This window comes from Sarcophilus harrisii, chromosome 2 (genome assembly GCF_902635505.1).
Source record: "Sarcophilus harrisii chromosome 2, mSarHar1.11, whole genome shotgun sequence".
Taxonomy (NCBI): Eukaryota; Metazoa; Chordata; class Mammalia; order Dasyuromorphia; family Dasyuridae; genus Sarcophilus; species Sarcophilus harrisii.
Window position 1 is genome coordinate 130,275,555 of NC_045427.1, and position 17,661 is coordinate 130,293,215.

Genomic DNA, 17,661 nt, shown 5'->3' on the forward strand with positions numbered 1-17,661 from the left:
GATGGGACAAGACAGGGAAAACTTTGCCATCCTCAGCTCTGGAACCACAGAAACCCCAAAGGGCAGAGGGGCGGGGTCAGTGAACCCCACGGCACCGGCGGTGCTCCTCGAGCCAGTACTCTCAAGGTAGCAGAGTGGTGTCAAGGAGGAGAGGTGCCAGGGAAGATTTCTGGGGCCATCTCACGGTGACAGATCCCCAGAGCCTTATCTCTGAGCCTTCAGTGCCAACCCCTCATCCTCCCCAGACCTGTAGATCCCCAATTTTCAACTCCTTCCCCCTGACACCCAGTCTCTTAGCGTCTCCGCGGCTTCGTGGAGTCCCGGCCCCCTCCACCGGTCCATCCGCTCCCGAGGCTCTTTATGCCAGTGTAGAACTCGAACTTCTCTGCCACGGGGCACTGTGCTGTTGCCTCCCAGCCCCCGCCCCGCGTCCCCCGGGCTTTCGCTGCGCTGCTGCTGCTGCCGCTGTTGGAACTGCTGTTGCTGCTGCTGCTGCTGCTGCTGCTGCTGGAGCTGGGAGGTGGAGCCGAGCGGCGGAGGCAGGGAAAGTTCAGGCAGCAGTGAGAACAGCAGGAGCAGCCGCCGCCGCCGCTGCCGCCGCCGCCCGAGCCTGGGGAAGCAGCGAGAGGAGATGCGGCCATGTGGTCAGTACCAGCCCCCGGCATGTGCCTGTGTCCCGGGGTCAGTGGACATTGGGGGTTGCGGAGGAGTTGCGCAGAGAAAAGAGACCAAAGGGTCTCCCGTCCCTTTGGGGCATTCCCTTGTAGCTTCTCTCTTGTCTCCCCACCCCCTCCACCCGGTGCAGCCCCTTGGCGGATAGTGCCGCGCCTGGCTTCCCTCCAGCCAAGCTGAGCCGACTGCCCTCGGAAGCTGCCTTCGGGGCGGGCTCCGTGACCTGGGCTGGGGCTGGGGGCTGCCCCCTTTCCCAGGGGACGTGCATCACTCAGGTGTACGGTCCGGGGGACGCAGAGGAGGGACTGGAAAGGGCTTAGGTTGTGGGGGAGGAGGGTGGGAAGCCACTGACAGGGCCGGAGAAGGTTTAGTTTGGTGTACTGATCCATCCGGTGGCCTTTTCCTGTTTAATTGGCGTGCTAAAAACCAAGGGCAGCATAGCTTTTTTGAAAAGTAACCAGTACACTTTGCCTTTCAAGGTAGATGGGGCGGGTGGGGGGCACAGCGTGCCCATCTACCCCGTACATTCTCCATCGCCTTGCCTGTCCCGAACCCCAGAGCCGACACGTACCAGGGCGCATTGGAATACGCGTGGGGGTTCACTGCTGCCTAGGGGGGCTGCCCAGAGGAAGTGTTTTTTTTTGTGCAGTGAGTGAAAAGAAGCATTTCTCTTGGCATTGTCTCGTATGAAAGGGCGGTGGAAACCTGTTCCGAAGTTGTTTATTGCCAAAAGTGCCTTCCTGCACCTGCACTCCCCGCATCGATTTTGAACTTAGACTTTTATTGACATGTACAAAAGGAAGAATGATATACAAGTTCTTAACTGTACAGTATATGCCAAAACATGAAGACCTTTTAGATATTCTGAAATGATAGTATAACTGGTTTCCAAACTCTGCTTTTCCCCCAGGTTCAAAAGCTCTGTAAAATCAATGTTCTACGTCTGACGCCTGCTAATCTAGGTGTGAGGAGAGTTCTGAGAGGGAACTCACTTGCATAGGTTATATGATGTGAATTCAAAGTTCATTCTGCTAAGTTTCTTGCTTTGTCTTTGAAAGTTTAGTGCTTGTGTGTTGTAGTGATTAACAAAGTGCAGTACTTGCAACGGCATGTATTAATATCCTTTGTATGAGGATTTCTCCTTGTTAATTGGAGATTGTGCAGACTATCATCCTTGAAGATGAAAAAAGAGAAGGGAACAAGTTTAAGACTGAGCATAAGAAATAACTGTGTAGGATTTCTACCATTTGATATGTGTGGTGCTGCCACAGCATAAATTCCTGGAAAGCAAGGGCTGTGTGTCATATGTGCTATTGACTGTACTTAATGTTTTTTTTTTTTTAAACTCATTCCATTGAGATGCTGCTTTATACTTGACAAATAATACATTGGAAAAATGCTTTAATAATCTCTTATTTATTCATATTAGTTTCAATATAGAAATTTGTAAGCAGTTTGTATTCAAAGCAGAATGAGACCATTATGGCCTAAGAATTCAGCTTTTGCTTTAGAATTCTTTAAACTCCAGCATCCATTTTTTTTAAAGAGCTCCTTAATTTTTTTTGGTACTTAACCCTTACTCTTCTTAGAATAGCTTTTAACTATGTCAGTTGGGTGATGTTGCTTATTTGGTTAAGCAATTTCAGTCTGTGTCATACGATGATGGTCTTGAAAATTCTTTCCAATTACACATATTGAGATTCTTTGAAACATTCTATTTCCTGATTTTTCCTAACTTTGTTTCTCATAGTTTTAATATTTGTTGAAAATCAACATAACATATGACAATGGTCAGCTAACATTTTCCCTGATATTCCATATATAAAAAGCTCCTTAGAATTCCAAATGAGAGTCCCAACATATATTAAGAGATTAGCTAAGACTCTATGATAAAATTACATATTGATTCTGTCTTATACTGAAACAACCCTATAAAATATATGAAATAAAAGTTGAAACAGTAACTTCACCACTAGGGGACCTCTCTGTATAATCTTACAGTTCTCAGCAGTCAAAAAAAGCTAACCTTCAGGTAGCAAAGGAATTTAGTTTACTGCATTAGCCTGATAGAGATAATTATATTTTTCATACCTAAATTTCAAACAAGGACATGCTTGTTTAAAAACACTGTTAAAGACAAAAATAAGCTACATAGTCTTTACTTCTTAATTCTTGGTTCTTTTGAAATAACTAGAAGTATGGGAACAAACTTCTGAAAATGTATATTTATTTCAATAAAATCTATTTAGAATCATAATTTTGGTTCAAATATGACAAAATTATTTTGGCTTCTCTCTGTTGTTTTCTCTTTACCCTTTGCCCCCAAAACACAATTTCAGAATTGTGAAAGATATTGCATTTCATGGAGCAATAATAGTTGTGATGCTAGCAAATAGGAGACATATATGACAGCTGATATTTTTAAGGCACTTAAACTGCCAGAAGTTCTCATCCTTTTCTCATTTTTAAGTGGTGCTAGGCAAATCATGTTGTTGTAACATGAAGTCCTGCCCTTAAAAAAAAAGATTTCCTAAAAGCATCCCTCTTGTTTGGGAGTTCTTGTTTATCACTGAAGTCTAATTTGAATACAATTTGAGTCAAGTTTTAGCATATTTATTAGAGCAATCAAATGCATGTCTAGTTGTGTTTTTACTTGTGGCACATAATTTGCTGCATGGTAGACAGTTAACCCTAAGGATGCATGTAAGGATACAGGTCTCAAAATATTACTGCATTGTGAACAAATATAAAAAAATAATACTATTTCAAAGTATTTAGCTAAATTTCATTAATATGCTAAACTACATATTAATTTTCAATGCACATTGAAAGAACATTTGGAAAAGTTAAGGATCACTGAGGGTCTCAATATTAAAACTGTCAATAACTTTAACTCTAGCTTCCTTGTCTTCATATGGTAGAAGTACGGTTCTGTGATTTCAGAAAATTACAGGCCATGTAAACTCAGTGGCTTGACAGAGGACTCTTAAGCAGTGTGGAATATTGGAGTTAAGAGCTGGAGGCCTCAGGCTTCACATTTTAGTACTGATGGGAGAAGTCATTCTTATCTTTTTTGAGCCTCAGTTTCCACATTTGTAAAAGGAAGAGGATGGGCTACATGATTCCCTCGTGCCCCTTCCAATTTGAATTCTGATTCTCTGACCCTAATGTAATCTATTTCCCTATTCAGAATAGTGTAAGAATATTTGTGAGATAGGTTAGGGAAAATAATTTTGTAATAATGAAGGAAGTGATCATTTCTGTTGTTATTTGCTTCATATTCTCAAATAAACAAGTTTTTCTAAATATTGTGACTTCATCTGTATCAAAAACATAGATGTCTTCCTTCCATAATAATGTTTCTCAAACATTCAGTGAAGGGAAATACTGCCCTCTCCTTCCTCTAAGACCCACACAAAGGCAGAATCAAGATCTGAGTCATATGCACAAGGATTTTTGCAAAATTAGAGAATTTGGTCCCAGGGAGATCTCTTTAGTTGACTAAATTATAGCTGACTGAGAAAGGGAACACCGAGGAGGCATATGTTCAACTGAAGTAGAAAAAGGTTACAAGGATTGATCAAGTTAATGACTACATCACACAAATACACAAAACCCAAATCCTAAATCATTACTATGTGTAGATCATTTTTTGTTACATTGTATATAAGCATGTATATAAACGTAGGTCATGCATGAATATGGTACATTGTATGTGTGTGTGTGTGTGTGTGTGTGTATGTATGTATATATATTACATTCCATGTAGCGATATTTGTGATATTAACAAACAGGAAACATATTCTAGCTGATAATTTTAAGGCACTTATTGAAATTCCTGATCTCTTCTCACTTTTAGGTGGTACTAAGCAATATGTACTAAAACCATGATGTTGTAATATGAAGTATTAACTTTTAAAATTGTGACTTCCTAACATAAATTATTTTAATATACTATATATATTATATATATATATATATTTGTGTGTGTATGTGTGTGTGTGTGTGTATCAGGCCTGGAACCAGGAAGACTCATCTTATCAGTTAAAATCTGGCCTCATACACTTACTAGTTACGTGATTCTGGGTAAGCCACGTAGCCCTGTTTACCTCAGTTCCTCTTCTGTAAAATGACCTGGAAAAGGAAATGGCAAACTGTTCCAGTATTTTTGCCAAGAAACCTCAATGGGGGTCATGAAGACTTGGACAGGACTAAAAAATGACTCAATTGTACATACATACATATACACAAGTTGTAGTACCTAGGCCTCGTAATAAAAACACAAATTCCTATCAATAGAAGGAAAATTCACATGCTTTGTTGGTAGGAATTGATTAGTTGGTAGGAAATGGCCATACCTAGCCCCAAGGCACTTCTCAAATATACATCTAATCTACTTTTGTCAGCTGTGAAGTGGTTAGAAACTTATAAAGGTATGATATGTGTATGTAATATATGTGTATCTGTCTATTCACCCATCAATCAATCTGTCTGTGTCTGTATCCATCTATGGATATGTGCATCTTTCTAATGGGCTAGGTTATTCTAGCAAGCTATATGATGTTCAGGGGATTTTAAAGGCAGTATGGGTTGGTGCATGAAGCACCAGACTTGGAATCAAGAAGATCTGGTTTTGAATTTTGAATGATTCTTGATAGTTCCTAGCTATGTGATCCTCCTTAGCCTCAGGTTGCACATGGATAAAATGAAGGGACTGGACTTAATGATCTCTATGATCTCTTTCAACTCTAGGTCTGTGATCTTATGATGTTAAGTAAACTTAATGCCGTGATAATGTGTGAGATAAAAATTCATTTTTAAGGCTGTTTGCAGTAATTTCTATGTGTTGTTGCCTCCTTGTTAATACTGAGTTGGAATTCTTAAAAATAATTCAAATTCTAAGGATTAAAAAAGATAGAATTTTCTTTATATTGCTGTATTTATATCCATTTCTGAGCTTGATGGGGCAAGATGACAAATTAATTTTTTCATGGTGGCTTCTGGAGCACATTTTTATTTATAGGTTTGAATATGTAGCTTTTTTCCAGGCCATCAGAACACAATGAAGTACAAGTTATGTCTGTGCACCATTTGACTTCTTATCAAGGCATTTTGCAGCAACACATTATAAGCTGAATGTGTAAATCAAAAATCCCCTGTAAGTTGCAGAATATTAGGATGTGGTGAGAGTCACAATCAGCCATTCTTTCATTCTTTCATCAGAAATTTACTGAAATGCTGTGTACATAGTGCTGCTTATGGGCTCCATAGGGAATGTCCATGTGTGTGATGTCTGCCCTCAGAGATTTTATAATCTCATTAGGGGAAGGAGCATAAAACAAATATACAGATAATCATATTAGAAAGAGTAGTGGGAAAGATTTGTGAATGGAGAAATAATTGATATGGGAGAGGGCAGAATCAAGGAAAGCTTCTTAAAAGGAGTAACTATTAAGCTGAGGCCTTGAGAAAAGAGAAAAGATTTCAGTTGGTGGAGTTGTGTGCCAGATGGCTCTGGACCTGGGGATGTTATAAAGTGTGCATAAATATATATTAATATATAAATATAATTATATTATTAATTTAATATATATATAATATATAAATATAATTAAGTGTTTGATAATATGTCAGATGGGTTAAGTATGTTGTGAAATACATAAAATGCTGGCCTGGAGCCAGGAAGACTCATGTTCTTGAGTTCAAATCTGACCTCTGATACTAGCTTTGTGACCTTAGGCAAGTCATTTAACCTTGTTTGCCTCAGTTTCCTCATCTTTAAAGTGAACTAGAAAAGGAAATAGCAAACCACTTCAGTATCTTTGCCAAGAAAACTCTGAAAGGGGTCAGGAAGAGTTAGACATGACTGAATAACAAATGTCAAAAGAGTTATTAAAAGTACAGTGAAAAAATCCCTTCCCTTTTAGCTCCTTAATTTGTGATTTACCTCACTCTTTTGCTTCTTGGTTTCCTGACTAGGAGTTTTTTTTTCTTCTTTAAAGAGGAAAAACATTAAGAATCCATGTTGAATAAAATAAATTATTGGTTTCAGAACCTATTTCCCCCTTATTCTATCCTTCTGTGCTTTAAAAAGTAGGGCTATAGGATGGCTAATCTATTATTTTGTAGGAATTTATATTTTATTTATTATGCATTTAACTGTATATCATTGGAAGAAGGGAATTCTAGTCCACTAGCACCTTGCTATAAAGTTCTGTTTGGAGCACAGGTCATGGGGCTTTGTTACAGCTAAAACAGCATACAATGACACATTTCTGGTACTTTGATCTTAGGAAAGGGTTCATATGGAAGGTGTTATTAAGTTATTAAACTTCAAGAGAAAGAACTCATTATGAAATATGCCTGACAATCAGGAAGCAGATGAGGTGATTTAGTTATGTTTTCTATTATGGCCTATATATTGAAACACTGGGATTTAGTGGCTGGAGAGTGTTGTCCTTGATGTGAGGAATAACTGGGTTCAAATTTGATCACTAATACCAGCTGTGTGGCCCTGGGCAAGTCAAGTCACTTAATTTCTATGTATATCAATCTTCTCCTTAGGACTTATTTACCAATTCAAAAAAACAGGTTGCTGGTTGCAGTTTGGAGTTCCCATGCATGGAGTTTTCCATGCTGACTAAATTACAAGTCCTCCAGGAACCATTCTCCTTTATAGCCTAAGGAAACCAGCCATTCCAGACATTGGCAGATGGTGCCTGAGCAAATGCAGAGAAAACTTTAATTTGGGGTTGAAAAAACCCATGATGTTAACAGTGACAAAATTATGTTCATAAATGGTAATTTACTGTACTTAAAAATTTTTTTATTGACTATAAGGTTAAAAACAATGAAATTAATTTTGAAAAACCTATTAAGATTAAAAAAAAACACTATTGGAAGGAGAGTGTAACTTGAAGTATTATCTAAGTAGATTTTTGAGCATCTTGGGAAAATTAGTAGAATTATATATTTTGAAAGGCTTACCTGATAAAAGAGAGAATTAGTGTCGTCACATTGTGGATTTAGTCTGGTCCTTTTTGACTTTACAGCTTCTATGCTATGGTAGGGGTGACTTCATCATATATACAATTCTAAGTCTTCCTCCTCCATCTCTTGGGCACTCACCTTATACTTGGCATCATTCTCCCAAATTTTATCATTTTCATTCAAATCTTATGATCTGAGGCTGATGTTGACCAGAGGTATAATTTTAGATAATTAATTCCTCAGTTACCTTTCTTTGATAAGCAGTGGGCTGAATCCGATAAGATGAAACTTAAAAGCAAGCAAGGTAAAATCTTACACAGGGGCTCAAAAAAAAGTCAATTCCACAGGCCCCAGCTGGGGGAGGCATGATTAGCAATGTGCCTAAAAATATCTTAGTGACCTAGGGGCTCAATGGGAGTCAGCAATGTGACCAATGAGATCTTGGGCTGCGTTAAGAGCTCTCTGTTTTCTGGTTATTCCAGAAGTGATAGTTGTTCTGTATTCTGGATATCTGGAGTACTGTGTTTAGTTCTGGATGCCATAGTCTAAGAAGGATATTGATGAATTAGAAAATGTCCAAGGGAAGAGGCAAAGGGGATGCTGAAGACCTATGGTAGAGTCAATTTAAAGATCCAAGAATTATTTAACTGGGAGAAGAGAAGACTCTGAGTTATGATTGGTGTATTCTTGAATCTTAAAAGATATTTGTTCTTTTTAATCTCAAAAGGAAGAACCAGGAGCAATGGGGTGTAAATTGTGAAGAAAGAATTAAATTTTGGTTTGATATCAAGAACAATTTCCTAGTAATTAGAAGTATCCAAAAGTGGAATGGACTGCCTTGGAAAAGATTAGATGATATAATCCTTCTTGGATATGTTATAGTAAGAATTCTTTTTTGAGTATATTGAACTGTATACTTCTGAGGTCCTTTTCAGCTCTAAAATACTGTATTCTATAACATTGAAAAAATGAGTTTTTTCTGAAGCTCTTTTAAAATATTTTTCATTTAAAATATTAACAAAAATCAATTCTTTCTCCCTTCATCAACATTGAAAAGAGAAAAAAACCTCTGGTAACATGCATAGTCAAGCAATAGAATGGAATAAGTATTTATTAAGTGCCATTACATGCAAGGCATTGTGCTAACCACTTTGCAAATATTATCTCAGTTGATCTTCACAACAACCTTATAAGATAGGAAATGCTATTATTTCTATTTTACAGTTGAAGATACTAAAGCAGAGAGTGATTAAATGACTGTCCAGGGTGACACAGCTAAGAAATATTTGAGGCTGAATTTGAATTCAGGTCTACTTGAATCTAGGCCCAGAACATGATCTCCTGTGTTACCTAGTAGCTTAAGCAAAACAAATTCTTGCATTGATCAGCAACAAAACATATAAATCTTATTCTGTACCCTGAGTCTATCACTGCTTTGTCAGGAGATGAGGAGCAAATGAAGTGTTTTTAAAATGAGTTTAATCAGTCTAGCTCTCCAGATCAGTTTTGCTGACTCCTAATGTTTCATTATAGAACAGCATCATTTTGGGCATAGCTGGCTACATACATCATGTATACTTGTACATATACACCAAAAGAAGAGACATTTCTACAGGGTAGTCTTGTACACACCTGTGCTGAACACAACACCTAAGCTTTTTGCCCTGACTTGTCCTGGAGCATCTTTCCTTCTCTCTCCCTCCCTCCATGTCTCTCTCTGTCTTTTTATGTCTCTCTGTCTCTGTCTCTCTGTCTCTCTCTCCTCCCTCCCTCTCTCCTTTCTCTCCCTCCCCTCTCTTGATCTTTGTCTCTCTCTCTCTCAAAGTTTTTCTGTTTCTTCTTCTTCAGATGGTTACATAGACAAGTTGCTACAGAAGAAGACATGTTTAATAATGTGAACACAAAATACATGATAAAGAAATTCTGGAATCTTAATCACAATTCCAGGATCTTAATTACACTTGCTGGATTCATTCATACCATGGTCATGAGAAAGTTCCCAGTATGTTAAGGAGGGCTTTAATAATTGAGATTTAGGGGGCATTCAGATGTGAAGAGATGAGACTTGCAGGGTCTATTAAATGATTCATCAGTCCAAATGATGTTGAGAAGCCAAGATCTGACACAGAACTGGTTAGTTTGTTGGCTCTGGTTAGCTGGTTCCAGTCTTTGGGTTCTGTGCCTCCCTGAAAAACTTTTCTTTGCATGTCAAACTGAAGCAAAGAATTTCTTAAGCAAAGCCTGGAGGTCACATATTCACGGGAAATTTATCCAGATATGTGAAACTGATTTTCTGCCTCCCTTACCAGAACTCCCTTATTTGATGTGGCTGTTTCTTATTAGCAGTGGCCTTAGGTAATAAAGAAGCTGTCCATTCCTGGTGCATCCTATGACAGAGCATTTTGCTTCATGCCATGTGCCATCATGAGAAGAGGAGGAGGAACAGTTGCAGGCTATGCTTGCATTTGAATCTGGACTCCCAGAATAAATCTTTCACATTCACCATCAGCCTCATTAACTAGTAGAGTAACTGGGTGACAAGATTATCTACAAATCATTTGCTGCCTTATTATCAGGGCTGGGCTTTCTTCCCCACCACCTGAGAGGAGGAATTTTCTTGGTGGCCTGTGGAGTGACCACAGAAAAGCCTCTCATCCCTGAAAAGACCGGTGGATGGTTTGGCAGGATGAGAAGAAGCTGCTGCTGAGGCCATGAGTGAGTTCCTGAAACAAACAATGGCATCCTTTGTCTAGGTAAAGTGCTATGTGGGGTGGATGTTGTTGGACTCCAAGAATAAGCAGTTCTTTCCCATTATTCTTGATTTGATAGGAAACAACTTAAGTGGATCCTTTCCTAGGATCCCTGACTGCTAGGATCTCTTCTGTGCTCCTCATTACCTTGTATCTGCTTTGTATCTATTTATATGTATACATTTGTTTCCCCCTATATAATATAAGCCATTTGAAGGTAGGATTGTTTGCTTTCTTGCTTAATGAAAATATAGCATTTTTTAGCTGTCATCCCTTTTCCAGCTTTTCTTTCCCAACTTTTTCTTTTATTTAAATTATGGAGAACCATTCCTAGATGCAGAAGTATTGAATAGTTTCAGATAGACTTATCCAAGAACAATCTACTTAGCATCTATCTAGTAGTACCCAGGAGCTTTTGAAATGGCAAATAATACATTGAGATGATCACGGACATCTGGATCCCTGTGGGCCCATAGTCCCTTAATTTAAGGACTCTTGTTCCTTAGTTGGTACTAAGGGTAATGAAGGGTATATTAGCTAGGAGGGATGAATGAGCAGAGAAACAGTAGAATTTCAGAGCCAAAAGACCCTTCAAGATTTATTTTTTACAATTGATCCAGAGAAGATGTGAGTTGCCTAGGATCACATAATTTAGAGCACAGCTGGGATTAGGGATTTCAGGTTTCTTTATTGGCAGAGCTCTAGATCAGGAGTCAAAGGGTGTGGACTGAGCCTTAGATCTTGACAATTATCTATGATGCTATGATTTCCTTGGGGAAAGTAAGCTATCTAAGGAAGCTTGAGAAGAGGAAGGCAGAATGCCACAGACTGATTGTCTGCTGCTGATTTCTAGTGTCTGTCACTTTTAAATCATATTAGAAATAGCTAAGTGACAGCAATAGATTTTGAGATGGAGTACACATTCTATGATTACTTCAAGAGTGTACAATTATTATTTCCATTTTACCATTGGGGAAACTGATGTTGGGAGAAGTTGAAGGCCATATGCATAAAAAGCTAGCAAGTGGTAGAAATTTGACTCATATTCCTAGCTTCTCTTTCTTAGTCTATTGTTCTGTCCACTATAGAAGCAGGGGTTCTAAAAATTTTTTTTGTGAGAAGAAACATTTCTCTTATGTGAGAGAGAAGCCGTGGAAATAGAATCTATAAGACTTGACAATTTATTTATTATTAGGAATGAAGGGGGAGTGAGTAATTGAGGATGACCTGAGGTTTTGAACTAGCATGAGTTTGAATAGGCAGAGATGACTAGAAGAATGGTGATACCCTTGAAAGAAATGGGAAAGTTTGGGAGGATGATTTTTTTGGGGGAAGGTAATGAATTTTATTTTGGATAGGTTATGTTTACACAATGGAGACAACCAATTGGAAATGTCCAGAAGCAGTTGGTGTTGTTGAGCTCTGGAAAGAGGCTAAGGCATGGATCTAGGAATCACCTCTAAAGTCATGATAATTGAATCGATGATATTATCAATAGAAAAAATGTAGAGAAAAAAGTTCCTAGGACCCTTGGCATTGGGGATATGCCCAGAATTTATGGTCATGATATGGGTGATGATCCAGTCAAGGAGAGTGAAAGGGACAGATCAGACAGGAAGAGAACAAAGACAGTATGGTGTCAGCAAAAACCCAGAAAAAAAATTATTTAGGAGGCAACAATGGGAAATGCTTCAGAGACATAAAGAATGATGAAGGTTGAGTAAAGGTCATTAGATTTGTCTGTTAAGAAATCATTGGTAACTTTGGAGAGGAAAATTTCAGTAAAATGATGGAATTAGAAGCCAGTTTGAAAGAGCTGAGAATGAATTAAGAGGAAGGGAAGTGGAGTCAGCAAATGTAGATAGCTTATTTTTGGGAATTAGCAAAAGGGAGGCAAGGTAAGGAATGATAAATTGAGAGCTTGGTGTTTTTTAAGGATGAGGGATTCTTGGGAGCATTTGTAAGCAATGTAGGGAATGCATTATTAGGGAGACAGTGAAGAAAGAATGACTATGGGACTATCTGCTGGAGGAAATGGGAGGGGTGGGGATCGAGGATACATGTAAAGGAGTTGGCCTGATTGAGATTAGCTTTCTCTTTATCAGAGACTCCTTTTCTGTTTTGTAGTTCTGCTTGATTTTTCAAAAGTACTAGCTTATGTCATTCAGTGAAAGTCATGCTTTCATTCAATTCAAGAAGTACTATTTATTATTTATTAGAAATCATGCTAAGTGCTAAAGATACAAGATAAAATAAAATAGTCTCTGCCCTCAAGGAGCTTACTTTCTCTTGAGGCTGGGGTTAGAGAAATTGGTTGATTATTCTTCATTCTTGAGGAGGACCAAAATGACATCACTATGGGGTAATAAGAGAAGAGATAGATAGATAACAAATAGAGTATTTATTAAGCATTTACTATGTACCAGGCACTGTGCTAAGCTCAGGGGATGCAAATAATAGGAAGACAGAGAGTTCTTTATCCCAAGGAACCTGGATTATAATGAGAAATTATAAAAGATAGCAGGAAAGAAGGGTTAGAGGAGGGTTAGGGATATTTCTTGGTTTGTAGAATGAAGGAAAGTGTGTAACCAGCAGCCTGGTTTGGAGCTGGTGTCTGGATATTGGGATGAAGGCCTGGTTTTGACTTTAACTACATGAGAGCCCAAAGTGGTTCTGAGTTTGGAAAGCCAAGATTTTATTGGGGAGGAGATTGGAATGATGATGTGATGATGGGTTGTAATAAGTGGTTGGGAAATGGGATGAATATTTATATTATAAATATACAGTAATGGCCATGGGCAGAGAACACAAACTACCTTGGGGGATCAGGAAAAGACTTTATAGGGCTGATATCTAAGCTGTCCTTTGAAGGAAGCTAGGAATTCTACTAGACAAAAGTGAGGCGGAAGAACAGCTTATACAATGATATAGAAGTAGGAAATGAAATATCTTGTACATGGAACAGAAAGTAGATTTGGATTACAATATAGAATGTGTGAAAGAATAATATGCAATCATTGTAGAAAAGTATGCTGGAACCAGTTTGTGAAAGACTTGAAATGCCAAATAATGAAGTTGATATTTTTTTTGTACTGGATAGTTGAGCAGGGGAGTGATGTAGTCAGATCTGTGGTTTAGAAATATATGGAGGTGTATATATCCTGTAAATTAAAGGCTATTAAATAAAAAAAAAATTAAAAAAAAAAAAAGATCACAGGAGAGCAAGCAAACCTGCAAAAAAAAAAATAGAAATATATGGAGGATAGATTAAAGAAGAGAGAATCTGGAGACAAGAAGACAACTTTCTATTGGTAATGTTGCTGTTAAACAGAAAAAACGCCAAATAAAAATACTCTAGTAAACTTCTGTGTAATTTATGTTTCGCAATGTTTATTTTAGAAATAATTCCAATCCAATTTTTAGTCTTTTCTCCCCCATGACTCCCACACAAATCCTCTGGCAGCTGAAAAGATTTTATAGAACAAGCAAAGCTTTCAACAGGTAAAATGTTCTTTTGATAATTAAAAAAACGATAATTTTTTTGCCCTCTTCCTGAAACAATGAGGAGGGAGATGTCAAACACGCTTTTTCAGTGGATTCTGGGCTAGGGATGAAGTATATTCAGGAAGAATGTAAGACTCTAGAGATGAATTGTATGTCACAGTAGTGTGCTTTAAAAGGAAAGGAAGGGAAAGGAGAGCTACTTCCATTCAACCACTTAGTCACATATCACAAAAGACAATTAATGAAGATGCCTGGTAAACCAAGAAGATAATATCCATGTAGAGGGATAGTAAATAATAATTCTTATGGACTCTACACAAATGTTTAGAGCATAAGTAATAAGTAGACTGAAAAAGAGATTTTAATGCAAAGGAGGCAACTGTGATTTTATAATTTTATCTGAGATGTGATAGGGTGTTATCCATATCTGAAATATAAAAATGGGAATTTTTTAGAAGGAACAGATTGGGTAAAAGGAGTCATGGAGCAGCCCTTGTATATCAAGAAGATAGACTCTGATGAAAATCTTTGAACTAGAAGGAGGAGGAAAAAGTTATGGAGAATATTTTGAGTAAGGCTCATTAGAGGGAAAAACAAGATAAATATGGTTGTGGGCATCTGTAAAGATTAGCGATCATCTGGTTAGAAGGAGACACACAATAACTTTATTTAAAAATCAACTGTAATTGATTTTGTTATCAAGAAGATGTATTGGCCATGGCCTTATACATATATATGTATATAAAAATATATACATATATGTATGTGTGTGTGTGTGTGTGTATCCTAAACTCTGGGAGTTTGGATTTCAAATATCTCACAGAAAAGATAGGTGTATCCTGTGGTGTAAGGTTCTACAAGGAAAGTTGACTCAAGGATGAAATGCTCTCAAGAGTGAATAGTTCTGATCTGATGATCTGATGAAAAGAAGTAATTCTCTAAGACTATGATGTGATTGCACAGGAAATTCATTTACTAATTCAGATTTTTAGAAAATATGTATGAATGATAAAAACAATAGCAGGTAATTGAGGATGAATACCAAAGAATGATAGAATTCTGTCAGAACAGTGGCAGAGCTACTAAATCCCAGAATGAGCTAAGACTTTTAATAAGTCTAAGGAAAACAGAAAAAAGGCTTTTTGTAAATATGTCTGAGGGAAAGAAGTAAAGATCTGTTTAGGTGTATGAGATGATGATGATGATGGAGAGAAGGCAAAAGTCCTTAACTTATGTTTTGCTTCTTTATTTAAAAGGATGGTTAAATCGAGAAGCATAGAACAAAAATGGTCAATAGAATTGATATTCTAATTAAGTGAAAAAATGACAAAAGAACATTTAATATCTTTCAGTGAATTCAAGTTACCATATTAGACTTACCATGAAATAAATCCTAAAATGTTGGAAATTGGTGGAGGTAACTGGAAAACTGTTGTAAGACTAGAGAAAGGCAAACCAATAAGATTATCCTAATTTTTAGATAGGGAAAGAAGTTGGATGGAGGTTAAAATGTGGTACAGTAGTGACTTCATTTGGGAGTCCACTAATTTAAAAGCAGTTAGGTGGCACTATAGCACATAGCACAATAGACTTAGAATTAGGAAGACTCATCTTTTTGAGTTCAAATTTAGCCTCAGACACTTACCATCTGTGTGACTCTGGGCAAGTCACTTAACCCTGTTTGCTTCAATTTCCTCATCTGTAAAATGACCTGGAGAAGGAAATGATAAACCACTCCAGTACATTTGCCAAGAAAACCCCAAATGGGGTTACAAAATATCAGAGATGACTGAAATGATAGAACAAAAACAATTTAGGTTTAAATTCCAATTCTATTACCAATTATGTGACAGTTATAATTAAAAAGATGATTTGTTATCAGTAAGGATCAGTTAATAAACATTTATTAAGCATCTACTGTATGCCAGACAATTTTAAGCACTAGGGATACAAAGAGACAATCCATGTTCTTGAGAAGCTCATAGGCTAATGGGATAAACAACATGCAGACTACTGTGTACAAACAAGATGGATAAAGGATAAATTGAAGATCAGCAAAAAAAAGAAGTAGTGATCACAGTAAACCATTATGAGTTCATCAAGAAATTGTCATGCCCTGCTAACTACATTTTTTTTTCTGACAGGATGACTAAATTGTTAGATTGGGTAAGGCTGCTATTTGTTTTATACAGCTTCTAGCAAGCAATTTGCCAGAATATCTCAACACAACCTTGTGCACTCTGAGATACCACTATACACCTGTCAGATTGGCTAGAATGCTAGGGAAAGATAATGCGGAATGTTAGAGGGGATGTGGGAAAACTGGGACACTGATACATTGTTAGTGGAATTGTGAATACATCCAGCCATTCTGGAGAGCAATTTGGAACTATGCTCAAAAAGTTATCAAACTGTGCATACCCTTTGACCTAGTAGGGTCACTGGATCCTAGTGTTTCTACTGGGCTTACATCCCAAAGAAATCTTAAAGGAGGGAAAGGGACCCGTATGTGATACCAAAATGTTTGTGGCATGTCTCTTTGTAGTGACCAGAAACTGGAAACTGAGTGGATGCCCATCAATTAGAGAATGGCTGAATAAATTGTGGTATATGAATGTTATGAATATTATGGAATATTATTGTTCTGTAAGAAATGACCAACAGGATGATTTCAGAGAAGCCTGGAGAGACCTACTTGAACTGATGCTGAGTGAAATGAGCAGGACCAGGAGATCATTAGAGTAGTAATGAATTGAACCAGCTACACCCAGCGAAAGAACTCTGGGAGATGACTATGATCCATTACATAGAATTCCCAATCCTTATATTTATGCACACCTGCATTTTTGATTTCCTTCACAGGCTAATTGTACAATATTTCAAAGTCCGATTCTTTTTGTACAGCAAAATAACTGTATGGACATGTATACATATATTGTATTTAACATATACTTTAACATATTTAACTTGTGTTAGTCAACCTGCCATCTGGAAGAGAGAGTGGGAAGAAGGAGGGGAAAAATTGCAACAAAAGGTTTTGCAATTGTCAATGCTGAAAAATTACCCATGCATATATCTTGTAAATAAAAAACCATAATAATAATAAAAAAAGATAACCTTGTGCACCATCAGACAGAAAAATGTAAAAGTAGAGTTAGATGGTTTCAGGCTAATAATTATAATAATTTTGTTATTGTATATTCTTACATATAATATTAATATAATTTAATAATAATAATAGCTAATATTTATGTAGTATTTTAAGGTTTGTAGAGTGCTTGCATATAATTATCTTATTTCACTGGGACCCAGAGAATGGTGATTAGTATGTGATTCATAGCTCAATAGCAACTCTAATGGATGAAGCTAAAGATTCTATCATTGCTTCCATTTATACATCATTTCATTTAACCTGGATGAAAATAATGTGTATCAGTTTTGTAGATGATAAAAAGTTGAAAAGAATAGTTAATACAATAGACAGAATCTAGATGCAAAGTAGTTCCAATCTGCAGATCCAAAGACTAAATCTAATAAAAACAAAATTTAATTATGAAATATAGTTTTATTTTTGGAGTTAAAAAACAAACTACTGCATAAGTACAGATGAGTGAGTTCCCCTGAACAATATTCATGTGAAAGAATCTCAATTTTAGAGGGATGCAAGCTAAGTATGAGTCAGCAATATTCAGCAGCCATAAAGCTAATGTGATCTTAATTAAGCACAGTGTCCAGAGTGAAAGTT

The 17,661-nt window shown here is 37.2% G+C and overlaps 1 protein-coding gene across 3 annotated transcripts in view; it reads left to right on the forward strand.

Annotated features, from left to right (window-relative positions):
• The first annotated feature begins 539 nt into the window (after positions 1 to 539).
• Positions 540 to 17,661, forward strand: part of CSGALNACT1 (chondroitin sulfate N-acetylgalactosaminyltransferase 1) — a 384,927-nt gene continuing 367,805 nt past the window's right edge. For all 3 annotated transcript variants that reach the window (XM_031950808.1, XM_031950813.1, XM_031950810.1), the window contains exon 1: positions 540 to 644. The gene's annotated coding sequence lies outside the window, so the exon portion shown is untranslated. The remainder of the gene's footprint in view (positions 645 to 17,661) is intronic.